The following is an 8586-nucleotide window of genomic DNA, read 5'->3' on the forward strand; positions in this document are numbered from 1 at the left end:
TGGGTTGCTGCAAGACAGAGTCATCTGGAAGTGAAATGTCTTCTGCTGGCAGTCTATCTATCATCTCTTTCAAGCTGGACAGTGCCTGTGCATATTCAATTGGTGCTAATGTTGCAAAGTTGTTTTTAAAACGTGGATCCAGCAAAGCAGCGGTACAATGCAAATGATGAATTGTGAAGTATTTATTCAGCATGTTAAGTAGATGTTTTTTTAGTTGCGAGATGATGGTACTGTCAGAAGACTTTTCAGTGAAATGTTTTTGAAGCTTTATTTTGGTAGGTAACACCAGATGCAATGAAGGGCTTTTGTCAGTAGAGAGGCATTTTGTGGCCACTTCAACTGGTTCCAAAACTTGAATGACATCAGCCAATAAGTCTTCATTGATATGAGCCAGGAGACGAAACAAATTTCTATTAAAACCTGGCTCGGCACTCAGAGTATGGAGTTCTGAAAAATTTGTTGCCACTGATTTCAGTGTTAACAGGATACTGTTCCATCGTGTTACTACACATTGTTTAAGTGTTGTTACTAGCTGATTGTTAATTTTTGTTCTTTTTGCCAATGTCACTAGTTCTTTCGAAGTGTCAATAAGTTGGGCAACCTCAGGTGGCAAACCAGTGCCATTCGAACTTGTCTGCTGTTGTAGTCCATGTGACAAAACAAGATTTAGATTATGACATGAACATCCAAGCCACATGTTTTCTCGAAAGGCAGCCTTCATATTATTGGCATTGTCTGTAGTGAACACATTGTCTTGACGTTGAACACAAAACTCGTCCAGAATTGACTTCACTGTCAGTTTTATATTTTCTGAGGTATGATTTTCATCCAGTAATCGAGTAGCCAAGATAAACGATTCAGTTTGCCAGTTATCAATATACTGTACAGTCACAGTTATGTAGCTATGGTTGCTTTGTTTGTGTGTCCAGAGGTCAGTTGTCACACCAAAATGTGGCACCAAAGTTAGCTTGTCGATGAGTGTGGTCTTCTCTTTCTCAACAACACCATCAAGATGACGAGACACAGTTGACCCACAGGGCAAGACTTGGTCCAGGTCAACGTTCCCATATTTAGCACCAATGGAGATGAGCTTTGATGCTAAATTCCTGAATCCGTCTCCTTCAACAATAGAAAAAGGCCTCACATCTGTTGCACACATGGTGACCATACTGTCTGCCACTTCAGATTTGATGCTTGCAGGTACTTTGTTGGTATTACTTGATAGAAAAAAGCCTGGTATAGCTGTAATCTTTGTTGCTGGCATACGGTTTGCACAGTAGTCCTTGTGAGCCCATAAGCCATTGGTGCCATCACGTGATCTCCAAGAGAGAACTGTCTTGCATCTCGAACAAAGCACAAAAGGCACTTCTTTGGCATCGATCAATACCGATTTAAAGAAATTCCATACTCCACTCTTACCCTTATTTTTTGTATATGAAACACGGTCGCTGTTTGAATCAATAAGTTTTTGAATGTCGGCTTTCTTTTCCGTTACCATACCTACCGAGTGGCAGCCTCTATAAAACGATACGACAGAAGAAATAAAAATGAAAAATGTATTTACTACTGTACTAAACAAAATGCCATCATGAAAGACCATGGTGGAGGGATTGGGCCACCCTTTTCTTTTTCCATGATCTGAGGGCCAGTGTTGCCATATGGCGAAACATGTTCTAGCCCGATTCATTCCAGAAAGTAGCCCAACATTTTTGACACAAAAAAAACCTTTGTACTGCTCCATGAATACTTGAATACTGTGTGCAATTCTGGTCACCGAATCTCAAAAAAGATATAGTGGAATTAGAAAAGGTCCAGAGAAGGTTGACGAAAATGATAAAGGGGATGGGACAAGCAACTTCCCTGTGAAGAAAGGCTGAAATGGCTTGGGCTCTTCACTCATTAATATACTGAATTTTTGAAAAAGGGCAATAAATACATAAAAGCAGTGCTGTAGCGAGGGCTAACGGCACCCAGGGCGGGTTGCTGCTGCGCACCCCCCCCCCCCCAGTGCAGCACGGCGCGACCCCCCCCCTCTGCGGCGCACCCCCCGGACCACATTGTTACCTGCAGGAGGGCCGATCCGCCCCGAGTGCACGTCACTCGGAGCTGCGTCGGCCCCGCTGGTTCCCTGCTCTCTCTGCCCCGGAACAGGAAGTAACCTGCCGTGCACCCGGGTGCACCCGGGGTGGACCGCCCCTCCCGCCCCCCCTTCCTATGCCACTGCATAAAAGAAACTGAAGTTTTTTCCACACTAAGATAGAGAGAATTATTGGTCACCCAAACAGCACAATGCCCTCAACAAAAGAAACAAGTGGGCATGCTAATGCTTTAGCTGCAGTAAAACAGCACACAAACAGCCAGTTCCCACCATGAGAGAAATAAACTGCCTATATACATATACAAAATAAAAGTAGTCAGCTGAGCTTACCTCTATGCAGTTCTTTTCTGTGGATGTCACTAGTAGTACTCACTGCCCCTTCTCTTCTGGTCTGGCTCTCTGGTGGTCACAGTACCACAGCTGCTGAACTCCTGCTGCCTCTGAGAGAAGTCCTCCTCCTGCAGTGCTCCTTTTGGTGGTGGTGGTGGTGGTGGTGGTGGTGCTGCTGCTGCTGCTGCTGCTGCTGCTGCTGCTGTCGCTGTCCTCCTCTCCTGTCCTCCTACAGCACTGCTTCCTCCTCCTCCAAGATGAGTAATGACGAGTCTGATAAAGCATGGTCAGAGTCTGCCTTTATTTACTGGTAGCACGGACCTGGTTGGAGCCTGCTGTTCTCAGCAGTATGACATCATTAACAAGTCCAACTGGCTGGCAAAAAACTAATAATAAGACGAGAAACTTTCATTCTCCTGCTCTCTGACTCTGAGTGGCGCCTCATTGGAGGAGAGCTTGGTGTCTCCGCCCACTAAAAGAAGAAGGGGCCAACCAGCAGCACAGAAAGTAAAGTGTAACCACGGCATGCTTTGTTTGAAATAATCTTCGTGTAGCCATGCTTTGAAATTTGAGTCTTCTGCTGCTGCTCCTGCTCTACCAGGTTTACAGTGTGCTAGTAGCGGGCTCGCGAAGGTACGGACGAGCTTTGCTTACGTGTGTGGTATTCTTTAGCCATGCGGCTGTGAGTGTGAGCCTAAAGCACAGGATTCAGAGGTGGCAGTGACAGCCAAGGAAGGGGCAACCGCCCCTGTAGCTTAAATGGATCACCGCTGCGATTTTGCAACGAGCTATGTGCGCCATGGTCGTGATCCTGAGCAGAGGTGAGCTCCAGGGGTTCGTCAAGGCAGACTTTCTGGGCTGCAGCAAGAAGTTGTTTTCCATGGAACTACAGACACCAGTAAAGAGAGCTGTACGACATCTGACCAGCAATGAAGACATGTTCCCCTGCACTGCACCTCTAATCAGTAAGAGCTAAGCTTGAGCAGCAAACCTCAAAAATGATGAAGAGAAACGAGTACTGTATTTTCTTTTTCACCAAGGAGTGACCACAAACCAGCTGTGATTCAGAATGAAATGTACTGCCCAGGTATGCGGGGGGGGGGGGGGGGGGGGGGGGGGGTGCTGAGGGGTAAAGGGAAAAAAATGTTCTGAGCTCTGGACAGGAACAGCTTTAAATACGGTAGTTGCTCACAGTTTCTCGCAGCAGATGAAAGTTTCAAGTGCGTGGCTGGAGGGAATGCAAACTTGCACAGGAAGTTTGCATACTTTAATCAGACCACCTGGGACAGTTTGTTGCTATTGTCAGTGTGGCAAGGTAATTAACTCTTTAATAGCCTGCAGCCAGTCTTTTTGTATTCCCTCATAGCCCTTGAAGTTAGCTGCGGAGATAGGGTCTGTGTGTTCTCAATCCTTTCAGTATTTGTAGCGACTGTTGCTAGGAGACAGAGAAACTGCTGTTTCCTAATGGACGCTCGCTCCAACGCTCAAAAAAAAAGGTATGTGCATGACGAGCGTCCCCACGGGATTCCCGTAAGAATGCCTTCCATCCCCACGGGACTCCCGCATGTCTCGTTCCGTCCCCGCGGCACTCCCGCTGGCCAGGGGGGGAAACCCGCGGGATTCCCGCGGGTTCCGCGGGATTCCCGCAAACCCCGTTCCCGTGCAGACCTCTAATTTAAATGATTTGTTTCTTGAGTGAGTCATTTTATGCAATTGCAGATGGGCTTTACTTCTGAAATGTTTATCACATTCAGAACATTGAAAGGGTTTTTCTCCTGTGTGAGTCACCTTATGCCGTTGCAGCTCAATTTTCCTTTTAAAGCATTTATCACATTCAGAACATTTAAATGGCTTGTCTTCTATGTGAGTCATCTTATGCAGTTTCAGCTCACCTTTACTTTTAAAGCATTTATCACATCCAGAACATTTAAAGGGTTTGTCTCTCATGTGAGTCACTACCAGGCTCATTTTCAAAAGAGATAAATGTCCAAAAATTGGCATAAGTCTGCATTTGGACGTTTTCTCACAAAAATGTCCAAATCATTTTTCTCTGAAGTCAGTCAGAAGCGTGTCTAAATATCAAGGGGGTGTGCCAGGGGTGTGTTGAACTTGGACATTCTTAAGACTTAGACGTTTTTAAAGCATTTATCACATTCAGAACATTTAATGCAATCATCCGGGGTCCTGCACACATGCAGGAGCAGCAAAGACAGACCTGGGAGAAGCAAGCTTGCTGGTGCCAGGCCCCCTCTTGGAGTCATTGGTGGTCTCGTTTTGCTTTACACGTACTGCTTACATTCTGGACATCCACACATTGAGCTAAATCGCCTATACTTTTTCCTTATAATGTTCTTTTCTTGTAATATATATTTCACAGCACTGTTTCTCTTTCCTGCACTGCTGTTTTTTATACACTCAGGGCAAGATGCACTAAAGTTGTGGTTAGAGCCGTTCCCTACCGAATTCCATAGCGAATCGGTAGGGAACGGCTATGCATCAAGGAAAGGGAATGCAAATGAGCTACTCGTTGTAGCTCACTTGCATTCTCTATTCCATCGTAAAACAGTCGGCCAATCGGCTGGTCGAGCATGCGCAGAGCAGCAAAGCCTGTGTGCCGCCCGAAGATGCAGCCGCTCACCTGATCAGCTGATATCGGAGAGTGCAGTTGAATGCGTCCATCACAAAAATAGCCTTCCATTTTGGCCATTATTCACACCCAAATAATAAAAACGTCCTTTTTGGCCGTGCTTCACTCAGCTGAGAGACCTGGAAGTCTCTGAGTCAATCAAAGCGCATGAGGACGTCCTTGCAGAATGTCCTGATCCAGGGCCGGGGAAACCCGTATTTTCAAAACAAGATGGCCGTCCACCATTTGTTTCGATAGTACGGTCAGGGACGTCCAAATCATCAAATGTGGTCATCCCTAGATTTGGTTGTTTCTGATTTTCGTCGATAATGGAAAATAAGAACGCACATCTCAGAAACGACCAAATCCAAGCCATTTGGTTGTGGGAGGAGCCAGCATTTGTAGTCCACTAGTCCCCCTGACATGCCAGAACACCAACCAGGCACCCTAGGGGGCACTGCAGTGGACTTCAGAAATTTCTCCCAGATACATAGCTCCCTTACTGTGTGAGCTGAGCCCCCCAAGCCCACCCCAAATCTCACTACCCACAACTGTACACCACTACCATAGCCCTTATGGGTTAAGGGGGCACCTAGATCTGGGTACAGTGGGTTTGTGGTGGGTTTTGGAGGGCTCCCTGTTTTCTCCACAAACATAACAGGTAGGGGGGGATGGGGCTGGGTTAGCCTGCCTGAAATGCACTGCACCCACTAAAACTGCTCCAGAGACCTGCATACTGCTGTGATGAACCTGAGTATGACATCTGAGGCTGGCATAGAGGCTGGCAATCAATATTTTGAAAGTTGTTTTTTGAGGGTGGGAGGGGGTTAGTGACCACTGGGGGAGTAAGGGGAGGTCATCCCCAATTCCCTCTGTTGGTCATCTGATCATTTTGGGCAACTTTTTGTGGCTTCATCATAAGAAAAACACGACCAGGTAAAGGCAAGTGTTCATCAGGCCTCTGACATGCCCCCGTGAACTTTGGCCGTCCTTGTGACGGAAAGCAGTTGGGGACATCCAAAATCGGCTTTTGATTATACCGATTTGGACAACCCTGTGAGAAGGATGCCCATCTTCCAATTTGTGTCGAAAGACGGGCGTCTTTCCCTTTCGAAAATAAGCCCGGTAATGAGCTACAGTCTTCTGCTTCTCCCCCCTTTTTCCCAAATCACCGTTATTTGAAGAGATCCACAAACTTCAAAGCATACACAGCACAAGACAAAAATGCAAGCAGTGTAAATAAGGACTAAAGAATAAAAACTTATTTTTCAAGATCACTTTTTAAATAAGCCGGTAGTTCTCTGTCCATTGTAGTCAGGCAAAATATCTCTTGGGTCTCCTTCCCTTTACAGCAGACAGAATTGTTGTGAGTTCCAGAGTTATCAGCTAGATTCAAGTCACAAGAACTACAATGTTATAGATCAGCAATTGTCAACTAGTGTGCCGTGACTGGTCTGCAGGTGTGCCATGGGACTCTCAGTGGCTGTGGTGGATGGAAGGGATCTCCAAGCCTCACTAGCCGAAGCTATCCCCGAAGGTGCCCAGGAGTTCCTATGCACAGCTTGGCAGTCAGCAGATGCTTCTTCAGCCACCTACGCTCAGTTTTCACATATGCACAGAGTACCAGCGTCGGGGAACTCCAAAAATAGTTTTTATTTTCTCGGTGTCAAGGTAACTGAAGTGTCACTCAAAGCTGTTACTGAAGTGTTTTTCTCCTGCATTTGCCTGCTGGATTTTTCTTTCTGTTTTTTTTTCTCATTTCTTAGGAGCTCTTAAATATTTATCTTGCCTTTATCAAATACATAAATACATAGGTATTGCCATACTGGGAAAGACCAAAGGTCCCTCAAGCCCTGCTTCCTGTTTTCAACAGTGGCCAATCCAAGTCAGAAATACCTGACAAGATCACAAAAAAGTACAAAACATTCTATACTGCTTATCCCAGAAATAGTGGATTTTCCCCAAGTCCATTTAATAATGGTCTATGAACTTTTCCTGTAGGAAGCCATCCAAACCTTTTTTTAAACTCCGCTACGCTAACCGCCTCTACCACATTCTCTGGCAAAGAATAGTGGATTTTCCCCAAGTCCATTTATTAATGGTCTATGGACTTTTCCTTTAGGAAGCCGTCCAAACCTTTTTAAAACTCCGCTAAGCTAATCGCCTTTACCACATTCTCTGGCAGCGAATTCCAGAGTTTAATTACACGTTGAGTGAAGAAACATTTTCTCTGATTTGTTTTAAATTTACTACATTCTAGTTTCATCACATGCCCCCTAGTCCTAGTATTTTTGGAAAGAGTAAACAGACGCTTCACATCTACCCGTTGAACTCCACTGATTATTTAATAGACCTCTATTATATCTCCCCTCAGCCGCCTTTTCTCCAAGCTGAAGAGCCCTAGCCACTTTAGCCTTTCCTCATAGGGAAGTCGCCCTATCCCCTTTATCATTTTCGTGCCCTTCTCTGTTCCTTTTCTAATTCCACTATATCTTTTTTGAGTATATTATAGACTAGTGTTTTTTAAGTTAAGTGTGTTAAAGGGGGGGGGGGGAACAACTCATGGGGGCAAGGCAGGGCAAGAAAGGGGTGGAGAGAACATATATCCTTGACAATTTTAGCGCCTTGTCAGTGTATCCTGAGATGAAAAAGGTTAAAAGAAATCTCTAGTATAGATGCAACAGGACTAAATTAGTTCTCCTTGCATGGAACATGCTACACTGTCTCTAGAGAACCACCTTAAGGAGGTGGGATATTCCAGGATGACCTCACCCAGAAGGGGAGGGTTGAAGAACTTTGCGCATGCTCTGCTATCTCTGCTGCTTTCTCTTCCACAGAAATTCAGAATAAGAAGCAGAAAAACGGGTGCATGCAGCTGAAAAGCCCTGCCAGACCCAGTCTCCTTTCTGCAGAGGGGGAGAAGAGGGACTTTATTTCAGATACTCAGGAATCAGCCCAGCCCCCTCCTGTTTTGCTCATTTTTCCAGAAACAGGGAAATCTCCAGCCGGAATCCATCCCAGCAGCTGCTACTTTACTACTACTTATCATTTCTAAAGCGCTACTAGACTGCAGAATTCGCAGGGACATGTCTGCTCTGGTTTCTGATCAGGCAAGAAACTGTTCTCGGTTGCCCTGTACAGTTCTTCTAGCCTAGTGGTTAGTGCAGCAGACTTTGATCCTGGGGAGCTGTGACTCTGGACAAGTCACTTAACTGTGACAAAATAAGTGCCTGTATATAATATGTAAACTGCTTTGATTGTAACCACAGAAAGGCAGTATATCAAGTCCTATCCCCTTTCTTTGTTTGACTATTTTGGAGTGGAGCATTAACTAGTTGTTGGTAGAATTTAACATGTTGGAGGTAGATTGCAGTACTTGCCCTGGGGGGGGGGGGGGGTCCAGTCCCAGGGATTTATTTATTTATTGCATTTTTATCCCACGTTTTCCCACCTGTTTGCAGGCTCAATGTGGCTTACAAAGACCTGTTATGGCATAGGAGGAGGAAAGGAGAGCTGCCTCTGTTATTTTTCC

The 8586-nt window shown here is 45.5% G+C and overlaps 1 protein-coding gene across 1 annotated transcript in view; it reads right to left on the reverse strand.

Moving 5' to 3' along the window:
* The window catches only part of CCDC170 (coiled-coil domain containing 170), a 164292-nt gene that overhangs the window by 94310 nt on the left and 61396 nt on the right, over window positions 1–8586 (reverse strand). The window lies entirely within an intron of this gene.

Source organism: Microcaecilia unicolor, chromosome 3 (genome assembly GCF_901765095.1).
Source record: "Microcaecilia unicolor chromosome 3, aMicUni1.1, whole genome shotgun sequence".
Classification (NCBI taxonomy): domain Eukaryota; kingdom Metazoa; phylum Chordata; class Amphibia; order Gymnophiona; family Siphonopidae; genus Microcaecilia; species Microcaecilia unicolor.